Source organism: Urtica dioica, chromosome 11 (genome assembly GCF_054948205.1).
Source record: "Urtica dioica subsp. dioica isolate 48M chromosome 11, U.dioica_male_clone48M_v1_H2, whole genome shotgun sequence".
NCBI classification, from domain to species: Eukaryota; Viridiplantae; Streptophyta; class Magnoliopsida; order Rosales; family Urticaceae; genus Urtica; species Urtica dioica.
In genome coordinates this window covers 10320605-10334185 of record NC_142766.1, presented here as the reverse complement: position 1 = coordinate 10334185, position 13581 = coordinate 10320605, and the positions used below count along the sequence as shown (strand labels likewise).

At 35.8% G+C, this 13581-nt stretch overlaps 1 pseudogene; it reads right to left on the bottom strand.

The window, feature by feature from the left end:
* Nucleotides 1–11412: 11412 nt before the first annotated feature.
* Nucleotides 11413–12394, bottom strand: LOC149381125 (NDR1/HIN1-like protein 1 pseudogene; annotated as a pseudogene).
* Between the last annotated feature and the right edge of the window lie 1187 nt (nt 12395–13581).

Sequence of the window (13581 nt, the reverse complement as noted above, 5' to 3'; positions counted from 1 at the left end):
CCTACGATAATCCTTCGATAAAGCTATCACGAAAACAAGCTGATCCCAGTGTAAGATAATATTTACACATACTAAAGGTGTTCTAGCAACATGAACACGTTAAAGCGGAAGCGAAAAGGATCGGTTTACCTCCGACCATTGTTGTGTTTTTCCGGCGAGCTCCGGACTCTGATTCCGGCGAGTTGCTTTGAGGATCTTCTAAACTCTTGCTCTCACCCTTAGATGGCGTTGGTATTCTGAATGTGTGAGTGAGTTTAGGGACACCAAAACCGTCATATTTATAGGGCTCCAAACCATCAATGGAGAATATTGCAATCCTTTAATTAAGGGATTGCGATTTGATTTTCGGCATTAATGTGAGCGCGATTTGATCAGAATTAATGAGTTTATATGGACCATAATAAGTGGAGATTATTTCCATATAAGAAAATATTATTTCATTAAGAAATAATCTTACATTCTCCCACTTGGTCCATATAACTCAACGCTAACCACAAAAGAAACAAAATACATGAATCATGGCGATAGGTTCTCTATGAGCGAGTATTATCTTCCATGTATTACAATATATTAAGTCTCTCATCTCAATAGCCTTCTTATTCTTTAGTGAATAAACCATATGTTTATTCCAGGTCCACTTAAACGATATTTCTCAATATATATAATGAATGTGCACAACTATATGAGAAAAATCAAACTTAATATGAGTTTCTTAAGAAGAAATGTAGCGTACAATGAAAAATTACATCATGGAATCAAGTCCCATGCTTTCCACATGATCCTTAAATTTCTTTGGTGGCATGCCTTTAGTCAAAGGATCGGCAATCATCAACTCGGTGCTAATGTGTTGGATGACCACTTTATCATCTTTAACACGTTCTCTTATGGCTAGATATTTGATGTCGATATGCTTGCTTCGACTTCCACTTTTGTTATTTTTAGCCATGAAGACAACAACGAAATTGTCACAGTACAACTTTAGTGGCCTAGAAATAGAGTCCACAACTCTAAGCCTAGATATGAAACTCTTCAACCAAACACCATGCGATGTAGCTTCAAAACAAGATACGAACTCAGCCTCCATAGTGGAAGTAGCAGTCAATGTCTTCTTGCGCTTCTCCAAGACACGGCTCCGCCAGCTAGCATAAAAACATATCCTGAAGTGGATTTTCTTGAATCAATGCAGCCAGCGTAGCCAGCGTCAGAGTAGCCAACCACTTCCAATTCATCGGTCCGTCTGAACATCAGCATGTAATCCTTTGTTCCTTGAAGGTATCTCATAACCTTCTTTGCAGCTTTCCAATGGTCAAGACCTGGGTTACTCTGATATCTACCAAATACTCCAACAACATATGCAATGTCAGGTCTGGTACAAACCTGAGCATACATAAGGCTTCCTACAGAAGAAGCGTATGTGATATTCTTCATTTGTTCACTCTCAAGGTCATTTTTCGGACATTGGTCTAAACTGAATTTATCACCCTTCACAATGGGTGCTATACTTGGTGAACAATCTTTCATCCGAAATCTCTCAAGAACTTTGTTGATATAGGTCTCTTGAGACAAACCCAAAATGCCTCGTGATCTTTCCCTATGGATCTTAATGCCAATAACATAAGATGCCTCACTCATATCTTTCATATCAAAGTTCTTTGAAAGAAACTGTTTCACCTCATATAGCATTCCATTATCATTAGTCACTAGCAGAATATCATCCACATATAAAACAAAAAAAACCTATCTTGCTCCCACTAACCTTTTGGTATATACATTGATCCATGACGTTCTCTTCAAAGCCGAATAAAATGATGACATCATGAAACTTTAAATACCATTGGCGGGAGGCTTGTTTCAAACCGTAAATGGATTTATTAAGCTTGCAGACTAAATGCTCACCATCACTAGAAGAGAATCCTTCAGGTTGTTTCATGTAAACCTCTTCCTCTAGATCTCCGTTAAGGAATGCTGTTTTCACATCCATTTGATGTAACTCAAAATCAAAATGGGCTACTAATGCCATAATTGTGCGAAGGGAATCTTTCTTTGAAACAAGAGAAAATGTATCCGTGTAATCGATTCCTTCTCTTTGAGTAAACCCTTTGGCTACAAGTCTTGCCTTATGTCTTTCGATGTTGCCTTGTGAGTCTTTCTTTGTTTTAAAGACCCATTTGCATCCAATGGCTTTTAAACCATCAGGCAACTCGACGAGATCCCAGACTTGATTAATTGCCATAGAGTTCATCTGCTCCTCAATCATAGTTTTGTGCCATAAGTTAGATTCTTTAGAACTTACAGCTTGTGAAAACGTTTCAGGATCATTCTCGTCTCCAATGTTGCAGTCCGTCTCTTGCAGATATACTTCATAATCACTAGGGATTGCTGATCTTCTAACTCTAGTAGATCTTCTTAATATTGCTTCACCATTCTCTTGATGATCTTGTTGTTCAATAGGTTGTTCAACATGATTTTGATCAACAACTTGATCTAAAGGATCAACATTATTAGCTTATGGGACTTCAATAGCTGGTTGTCGTACACACGATTGAGCTTGAGGAGTGTGTACGATAATCAATCTATCACTTGAATTAGAAGGTTGAGCTTCATTGTGATCCATTGCAGAGACAGAGTCATGCAATCGGTCACTCCCACTAATCAAGTTATTCTCAAGAAATTTTGCGTTTTTTTATTCCACAATCCTAGTATTGTGAGATGGACAGTAGAATCTATAACCTTTAGACTTCTCGGCATATCCAATGAAATACCCCCTTATAGTCCTAGGGTCTAGTTTCTTTTCTTGTAGATTATAAATTCTCACTTCAGACGGGCATACCCAAACGCGTATATGTCGCAAACTGGGTTTCCAACCTTTGAATAACTCAAATGGCGTTTTTAAAACAGCCTTGGTTGGAACTTGGTTCAATATATACACAGCCGTCTTTAGTGCTTAAGTCCACAAGAATTGAGGAAGTTTTGTTTTACTCCTCATACTTCTCACCATGTCCATTAAAGTTCGGTTTCTTCTTTCTGAAACACCATTCTGGTCCGGAGTACCAGGCATAGTGTATTGGACAACAATCCCATGTTCTTGAAGAAACTTCGCAAATGGCCCAGGTGCTTGTCCATTCTCAGTGTATCTACCATAATACTCACCACCTCTATCTGATCTCACAATCTTAATTTGGTTACCACATTGTTTCTCTACTTCAGCCTTGAAAACTTTAAATGCGTCTAAAGCTTCATCCTTAGAACGAAGTAAATAGAGATACATATATCGTGAGAAATCATCTATGAAAGTGATAAAGTATTTTGGACTACTTGCATCCATGTCAGGACAACAAATGTCTGTATGTATGATTTCTAACAATTCAGTACTTCTCTTTGCACCCTTTTTAGACTTGTTGGTTTGCTTTCCCTTAATGTAATCCACACAGGTCTCAAAGTCGGTAAAATCAAGAGCACTAAGTACTCCCTCATTCACTAACCTTTTAATTCTCAAAATGGAGATATGTCCGGCCCAATCTCCGGTGCCACAATAGAGAAGAATTTTAATTCATAATACAACGCTTCAACCCAGCAGTAACGTTCAAAGAGCTATTAGCAACATCATTTTGCAGTGTAATTGAATAAAGATCACCAAACAGTGTACCATAACCAACAATTTCGGATTTATTTAATAATGTAAAACCATTATCCGAAAAGTTAAAGTCAAAACCAAGAGGCACAAGTCTTGAAATTAAATTCCTTGAAAAACTAGGCACATAAACGGTCTTTTCTAAATGTAAAATAAAGCCACTACTTAACACCAAATCGGAAGAACCGACAGCCTCCACATGCGAGCTCATCCTACCTCCTGAAAAGATGTAATGCTCACTTCCCACTGGCTTCCGTAGGTTTTGCATACCCTGCAAGGTATTTGAAACATGGATTGTAGAACCAGAGTGAATCCACCAAGTATTATGACCAACATCAGTTAGATTTGATTCATAACATACAAACGAAAGTTGAATACCTTTATTATTAAGCCAATTTTTGAACTTAGAGCATTCTTTCTTCATGTGTCTTTTCTTCTTGCAAAAGAAAGACTTTGACTCTTTCTTTATGTCCAGTTTGACAGGGATCTTGCCTTTGTCTTTGGCACGATCTTTCTTCTCCCTTTCAGAGAAAGTTAGATTCACTTTCTCACCCTCTTCCATAGCCAGCCTATGTTCTTCTTGAACACACATGGTCATAAGTTCATTAATTGACCATTTATCTTTATGTGTGTTATAAGAAATCTTAAATGGGCCATATTGATGGGGCAGAGTGCACAGAATGAAGTGAACCAGAAAGGATTCATACATTTCAACTTCCAACGTCTTTAATTGGGCCGTAATATCCCTCATACGCATGATATAATCACACATACCTCCTACTCCAGTGAGTTTCATGGATGAGAACTGCATGATAAGAGTACTTGCCAAAGCCTTAGCTGAAGTGACAAATTGATCGTCTATTGCTTTCATTAAGAGACGAACTTTGTCATATTGCTCAATTGAACCCCTAATCCCAGTAAATACTTTGGTCTTTATGAACATAACGCAGAGGCGATTAGATCGCTCCCACTTTTCATAAATATCAACCTGATCTGGGGTACTCTCCTCAGTAATTGAGGGAGGTTCAGGCTTCCTTATGGCATAGTCAATATCCATCCATCCTAGTTGAAGGAGAACTCTCTCTTTCCAGACCTTAAAATTGTCCCCTTTGAGTTCGGGAACATCGCACTTAACATCAGAGTAACCTACAGTTTGACTAGCTGCGATTTACAGAATTTAAACATGCATATTAAAATATGTTTTGAAGAAAATAACTATATCATGATTTACCAATGCAAAACATGTGTTACTCAATGAATCTAGAGACATAAAACTTGCGTGTGGGCTAAAGTTCTAATTCAATTAGATTCACACGATTATGATAAAACTGTCAAACTATGTTCCTTTTCCTAATACCTGTGGGTTAATTAGGAAATATAATTTGATATTTTATCCTAATTAATCATACAAATATTATAAAATTCCTGTGGGTAGATTTCATAATATAACATATGATTAACCACAATTATTGTTTTATGTGACATTAATTCTAAATATACAATCTAAATTAATTAAAGATGCTGTGGCTATTCTTTAATTAATTAAGATCATATAAATCACAAACAATAATAAAGACTAAAATAAATAATATTGTGCTAGTCATTGCTAAATGTTATATGCATATTACAAAATAATAATAATAAACCGTCATATAACTTCTTAATTATTCTAACACAATATAAATTTAAAACTAAATATTTGCATACAGATTCTAAATAATGCAAATAAAATTAATAACATGCATCAAAATATTTTATTTACTATATAATATGACAATAAATCATATTCTTAATAAAGATCTTAAAACAATATTATAGAAATTACGTAAAGTGCATAGTGTTAAAGACATATACCAAGTCTTGGAGGTTTTTACATTCCTAGTTTGCTACGTATATAATATTATATAAATACCTTTTATGTAATCATTACATAAAGCGCACAACATGTAATAAAAACCAAGTCTGGAGTTGACCTCATATTTGAAAACATGTAATGAAGAGGTTTTAAGTTAATAGGCCAAAATAAATAAGAGCAGGCCCGTCAAACAGCTCAAAGCAAGTTGAGAAGAAAACGACAGCAAACACCAAAAACGACATAATTTGAAACGACAAAAAAACACGACGCCAAATTTTAAACTACATGTCGTTTTTCATCGTCTTCAACCTCTAGATGGGTTATTACGACCCGGTTGTGACCCGTTTCAAGATCCGACTCGTTTTCCCTCATTTTAACACCGAATTGAGTGATTCAAAAGCCAAAAGAATCACAAAACAATTTTCTCAAAGATTTCCATAATAATATTAACATTTTGACGTCAAAAAAATGCAACACATAACACACAAGAATATGGAAATTTTTAAAAACAAGGTAGAGGTTGTGTGGGGCTCTGATACCAAATGTAAGATAATTTTTACACATACTAAAGGTGTTCTAGCAACATGAACACGTTAAAGCGGAAGCGAAAATGATCGGTTTACCTCCGGCCATTGTTGTGTTTTTCCGGCGAGCTCCGGACTCCGATTCCGGCGAGTTGCTTTGAGGATCTTCTAAACTCTCGCTCTCACCCTTAGATGGTGTTGGTATTCTGAATGGGTGAGTGAGTTTAGGAACCCCAAAACCGTCATATTTATAGGCTCCAAACCATCAATGGAGAATATTGCAATCCTTTAATTAAGGGATTGCGATTTGATTTCCGGCATTAATATGAACGCGATTTGATCAGAATTAATGAGTTTATATGGACCATAATAAGTGGAGATTATTTCCATATAAGAAAATATTATTTCATTAAGAAATAATCTTACACCCAACCGATCTCCGAACATGGTACCAATCCGAATAATGAAAAAAAGAGTGAAGGATTGTTGGGAATATTGCTCACTTGAAGATAATGATTACTAAATTCGATAATAAGAATACTTTATTAGCATTATATGATTAGTGGGTTGAGTTCTAAACAATTAGAATCAATAACAACTATCTTCCATAGCATCCGTATCTAACCGAGTCACGTGTTGGGCACCTGAGTTCGGGCGGTGTGCTAAAACATGGTCGATGACTGATATACGCCTGGAAAGCTATATCTAAAGTCATATATGTGGAACACATAGGTGAAGGCTGATCACTATGTGGGAGCATTCTACACTTGTGGTTAGTGTACGACTTGGACAAGTCTTGGTTGTAGATGTGTCGTTTAAGGACCGTTACGACACATTAACCGAGGTCACTATGATGGTCACATTGAGACTTGATCTAAATCCTGAAGTGATCATGGACACTGGGTTATGTTACTGAGCTCTTTGACTCATTCGCTAAAAGGCTATTCATGCTAATCACAGTTTATGTCTTGGGAGTTTTCTCAGAGCATGATTCGAGTGGGAAGTGATTTACAGATACGGAATCCATCCTACCTGAAAGAAGGTTAATGTTCACTCACCTAAGGGTTGATTCTAGAACCGATAGATTGCTAGCACTTTCGAAGTAAGTAACGTTCGAAAGAATCTTTCGCTGGGGAAGCAACAATGCTTAGGGCTGATATGTATCAAGAGAAGTATAACGGATAAATTGACTTCTCTTGACACGGGTTGAACCTGGAGGATCTTGATCACGAACTGACTATATCAGTGGACACTCGTCACGATGAGTAAATATAATTCTAGTATAAAGGAGAGTTCAGTCTTGGCTTACAAGGTGGAGTATTTGACAAAGATTAGACGAATCTATGGACAAAAGAGAAAGGACTATTTTGTCTTTTTCATCGGATTTGTTAAGCTCCTATTACTAGGTCCATAGTCCCCGATTCGGCTCTGATAAAGGCGGATAAGAACTTTCGTATAATAATGTTTATCATTATTAATCTCACTTGCTGTAATTGTGATTGACAACATTAATTCTGAAAAACGGGTATTCGCAGAATTAAATAAATATTTATGGTAGAATTGTTTATTTATTGTTTGATCAAGTAAATAAACAATTATTAATTATTTGTTTATTGTTGGACCAAGTAAATAAATAATTAATTGGGTTTTAAGCAATTGGGCCTTGCACAAAATATGAAAATCGGATTTGGGAATTTTTGGCACTAGGGTTTGCGCAAATTCCCCCTTGGCCGTGTGCCTAAAATTCGAATTTTATAATATTGGTATTTACCAATATTTTCTCTTTAGTTGTTTAAATAAAGGAGAGAGAAAAATATAAGATATTGTCCTATATTTTCTCATTATTTAAAGGAAAGTATTTAGGAGAATATTTAGGAGAATAATATATTCTCCTTTATTATCTCACTTAATAAATTATTCTCTATTTAAATAAAAGAATAATATCCCATAGATATTGATCTGATGGATGAGAGAAAAAGTAGGATTCACTTGTTGAGATCCAAGGGCCTAGATTAAATCCTCTAGTGTGAACACAATAAAAGGAAATAAAATATTCTGGAAGATTCCATGAATATCTCCTCTTACTACTATAAATAGGGGTTCATGAGAAGACAAAAATAAGCAATTATTTTAAGCATATTTTTTAGAGAAATTTCGTGCATCACTAGCCTCCCTTGGCCGTGCATCTGCCTCTCCCTCCCCTTGGAAATTCGTTTCCATTCTTAGTAAAATAAGAGAGAGATCTCGAAACACATAGTTTCGTGATCTAGTGAGATAAAGACTGTGCCCACTTATCTTTCTTATTCGTCTCGGAGATTACGTTTCGGAAGACTAAGGTGTCATCCTCGAGTCCTTCATCAAGACGACGCAAGGAGTACGCGATTGGATTGGAGCGTTCTGTAGCTGAACCGAAAATCAATGTAAGTACTCGTTTACTCTTATATCGGTTGCTTGACTTATATGCTCTCGTGAATTAAATTAATTAAACATAACTAGATCTTGTTAATTATAACCATAATTTAATTAGCTTATGATCAGCGTAATTAATTATTTTTCCGCATTAATATGGTTATATGGTGGAATCATCTCAAACGAGTCGCATCGGAGCGATCGTTCGTGTCCGATGCGCGCTCGATCCACCAACAAGGATAACGTCCTCAGGATTTGGTTTCGTCATCCAAACCACTCGATGATCGAATTTCAAGTTTTGGACGCAAAAAACCTCTCATGTCCTAGTAAATTTAAATCGAAACTATAACACTAAGAACTTGGAGAAAGTCAAAGGACCGAGCAGCCATCTAAATACCAAAAATAAAAATATCTTGACAGACGATATCAAAACAAACATGCATTGAACGCGCTTGCAAGTATGATAGCAAAAAAATTTACAAACAAGATTGCGGCCGAATAAGCTTCGAGAATGAAGGAATCGCCACACAATGCACCCGAGATGTCGAAAGGACAAAACACGCGTTGAAAATTTGAAGAAAAAGAAAAAATGAATTTGAAAATTCACAAAATGCTATTTATATCCACAATCAAAAGATAACTCAATCCAACAAGGGTCAGAGCATAATGATCTCGAAATGAACCGAGAATTAAAAAAATAATAAAAGTGTTCGAGGTATAATTGAATTGAAGATCATACCATATAGTTCCTTACTATTTTTACTAAAATACTAAGAAACTGAAAGGCTGCTGTTACTTATATAATTTTTGCACAGTCCGAGCATGAGCTCGGAGGCACTGAGAACAGAAAGAATCCAGCACCAATCCCGAGTCAAATAAGCCCGAGGGTGTGCTAAGGATAATTATTGATCTGTTCATAAGTTAAGAACAAACCTTATCTAGCAGAACTTTGGAGAGAAGAGAATATGATGAGTCAAAGACTAGTCAAACAAAATATAAAGCACGTGTAAACAAATTCAAACTTAATTAAAACACTCACCTCGATGGTTATGCCGAGCAGACAATGAAATAACCACCCACTAGCAAGTTCTGAGAGAGGTTCCCTGAGGAAATAACGAATCTAAAGCCTATAAATACAAGAAAAGACGACTGAAAAGAGGGACATTCTCTTACACATACAAGCATACGCCATAAGTTTCACCTATCAATCAACACCCTCTATTACTTGCTATGTTTTATTAGATTCGTCTCTATTTCGAGATAATCTTACCTAGACACTCGAAGTTCTCGGGATTGTTTTGAGGTCGCAGTTCAACTTCATCCATACAGGTAAGAAATCAACATCATCTTATATTGAGCGTAAAAAACTTAGAAGAATCAAGAAAAAAAAAAAAAAAAAGAAGCTAGAAATGGATGTCGTTTGACTCGATCTTTTTATCTTCGACTTAAGTGAAGAGTGTTTATAAAGTTTATAACGCAGATCATATAAAATATTTTAATCTTAAGTTAATACATGTGGTCGAAGATGAGGATCTCCATCAGACTATAAAAAAAAAATGATTTCGTTGCGTCCTTGAATCTTAAAACTTATTAAGTATTTCAAGAAGTCAACAGGCTTCAGGAGTGGGATAAAATTCTATGACAGTGTCTGCCATTATGTCAAGAAGTTAAGTAATTAATCAATTCACATGCTTCTAAATAAACATGGCCACCATAACCCGGAGACCCCCAACTCTCGGCCGTCTTCTCCATCTTCCCGGTCTGCCATATATATATATATATATATATATATATATATATATATATATATATATATATATATATATATACAGGGACGGATCTAGGTGGGAGCCAGTGGGGGCACGGGCCCCCACTCAAAAAATCGGGTAAATAATTATTATATAATTTTTAAAAATTAATTATGATTAATTAAGTATAACTTGATCAATATATATTTTTAGAATTTTCACTTGACAAAGAGAGTACGTCGTGGTTAGATGGTTATCGCGGGTGGTTTCCATCCTCGCGCGCACTGTTCGATCCCCAGCTGCCCCCATTTTCCTTTTAGAATGTTATTGACCTTTTTTATACGTTTTTTTTTTTAATTCAATTAAACTTTTAACCAATGCAAGCGTGAAATATACAAATATATGTAAATAATAAAAACAAAAATTAATACATCCTGTAATCCTCATAGTTTCTAAAAATGAATATATTAAACTATTTTTTTTTTCACTTTATGCATTAAATATACTTTAGAAAAAAACGAAAAAAAATATAGTGGTACATGACAATGTTACTGAATATAAGAAACTAATGCTCCATGTCGCCATTTTAAATTTATTTTAAAATATTATTTATATATGAAATATTTTACGGCTTGAAATTTGAATCTATTTTAACAAATAAATTCAATACAAAATTAATTGATTTTTTAAAATTTTAAAAATAATTCGTATAAATTTATTTATTTTACACTTAAATATGTTCAGTTATAATTTTACACAATAAATATGAAAATCTTATTAATTTTCATTTGAATTGTATTGTCTTTCTTAGTTTGAAAAATGGGTAATTAGAGCAGTAGCTCAATAACTAACTCTTTTTTAATAGATAATCAAAGTTTAATTTTATTAAAAAATAGTCCACTAGGTTGAAGTATATTAAATTTAACTGGTTTAATTAATTTAATTTACTTCGGTATGATGTGCTATTTTCTTAATAAAATGAAACTTTGGCTAAAATCGTACAAGAAGTTAAAAAATTGACTAGTTGTAATAATTTTTTCTTAAAAAAATGGTGATTGGTAATTCTCACACAATTCTTTTAAACAAAAACTAATCGTCTTTGCGCCCCCACTGAGTCAAATCTCTGGATCCGTCACTGTATATATATATATATATATATATATATTAAGTGATATATGAAAAAGGGACTCGGATTCAACATATTTACCATGTGTTAATTGAAATCCTTATTAAACAGACAGAGTAAACAGAACAAATACGTTCCCATCCCATATATTCTGACAAATAATAGATAGAAGAATTAATTAATTAAAAAAAAAAAGCTGGCGAAATGCTATATGACCAACAATAATAAACCGACCAAAGAAATAGTAATTAGAATCTAAATAGTTATATAGAAGACATGACATCAAGCTTCGACGTGGCAGCGCTGGACGAGCTGCATCCGAACGGACGGGGATCCGCTGAATCGGAGATAAGCGGGGCAGTTGACGTCGAGGCGGTAGTGGGAGGAGACCCAGGAGCCGACCTTCCAGCGGACGGCGCCGGAGACCTTGATCTGGACGAGAACAGCCCCGGCGGCGAGGTCCTGCTCGAGGGCCAGCTGGAGGAAGGGCGAGACGGGGACGGCGGCGCCGAAGAGGACCGGCGACCAGACGGCGATCTCGCGGTGGCCCTGGTACCCCTCCGGAAGGAGAGTCGCCGCCGTGATCTGCTGTCCGCGGTAGGTGGCAAAGGCGTCCAGGCGGCGGTAGTAGATCCCAATGCGCTCGTTGGGGTTGTGGGACGACAGAGTCACCTGGATCACGGCGCTCACGGCGTACGGCGGCGCTCCGTCCACCGTGAAGTTGTACACCGCCACGTCTTGGAGGATGAAGCGCGGCGCCGACGGCCGGAGCACCGCCCACGTCACCAGCACGGCCATCGACACGATCGCCACCGCCGCAGCTACAACCCACACCACTCGCCAACACGCTTTCCGGCGGTCCTCGCCATCGTGGTTCGTGCACTCTTTCACGCTCATTCTTATCTTTTTCCCGAGTTTTCGAAGCTTTCCTTACATATATATATAGCCGTCTCAGAATGTGTAGTAATTAATATGGTCTAATATTAAATAGAATTGTATACGCAACTACTAATTATAAATAATACTGAATATCTAGTACTTAAACATCCATAAATACTAAATATGTATTGACTGGTGTATATGTAGATACAAGTAACTACTATATTTATACTTATTGACTTTATATATACAACTCCCAGTTAGTAACTACTATATATATATAAGCTCATTGTTTTTATTTCTGCTAAGATGGAAATTAAGGTACTATATACATAAAATGGAAATTCAGAAAAGAGACTTGGAATAGGGGTAAGCACTAAGGGATTTGGGTGGTGGAAATTCGAGGGGTCTCTTTTGGTGAATAACCTTATCTCATGGTGAAATCATAATTGTGGAAAATGACAAGAATATGGGACCTTTCTGAGATTCAAACTCTACTCTATATGGACAAGAATATTATGTTCTTATGCAATTGTCACCCGCCATACTGGCTGATCAGACTAACTATATGCCTTGTTTATTTATTCGTGAGTTAACATTGCTTTAAATTTATTTCTCGTGTACATTAGTCATTTTTGTTTTACTCTCGGTTTCGTCACTGCCAAGATATGTGCAAAGTTATAACCGGTATAGTATTGAAGAATGTGTACCACAGGAACTTTACCGGTCGAATCACTGCAGTTATATTTAATGCTACCTCTTTTTTGGCAAATTCTTATAGCGCTCAAAATCTAAAAAATGGGGAATATTTTCTCACGGTAATATGCAGTTGAGTAATAGCTACAAAGTGAGGAACATTTCAGACAATTATTATTGGCAGTCTAGAAACAGTCTTATATATTACGAATCCCATTATAAGGTGTTGTATGTTAGTTTTAATATTTTTTTTTCACATAAAATACTTTCTTCTGTTAATGATTTTTTTGTTTGCTGATATTTTATGTTAATGATACTTTCTTATAAATACTTTTTTGTTAGCAAAAGAAAAATGTCAAATTGAAAACATGCTTATAGTTGTTCTTGTAACTTGCTTTTATAGTTGTATTTACTATACAATATGAAATCTAATCTTCACTAGTCACAAATTTTTAAGTAATTAAATATTTTAACTGGAACGTGAAGATGCAAATTCATGCACGTATAGAGAAAATGTAAAAATTTATAGTCATTAATTATGGCAGTGTCAATATCGTCAAGGATCGAAATGTTTGAACTTCCAGACACGAAAGCTACAAGTGCCTGCATGGATACATGTGAAGATATGGACATGACTGTCTTCTTCTAATGTTTGTGGTCACACACACACACACACACACACACACACATTTTGTTTATTTGCTTTTGCTTGA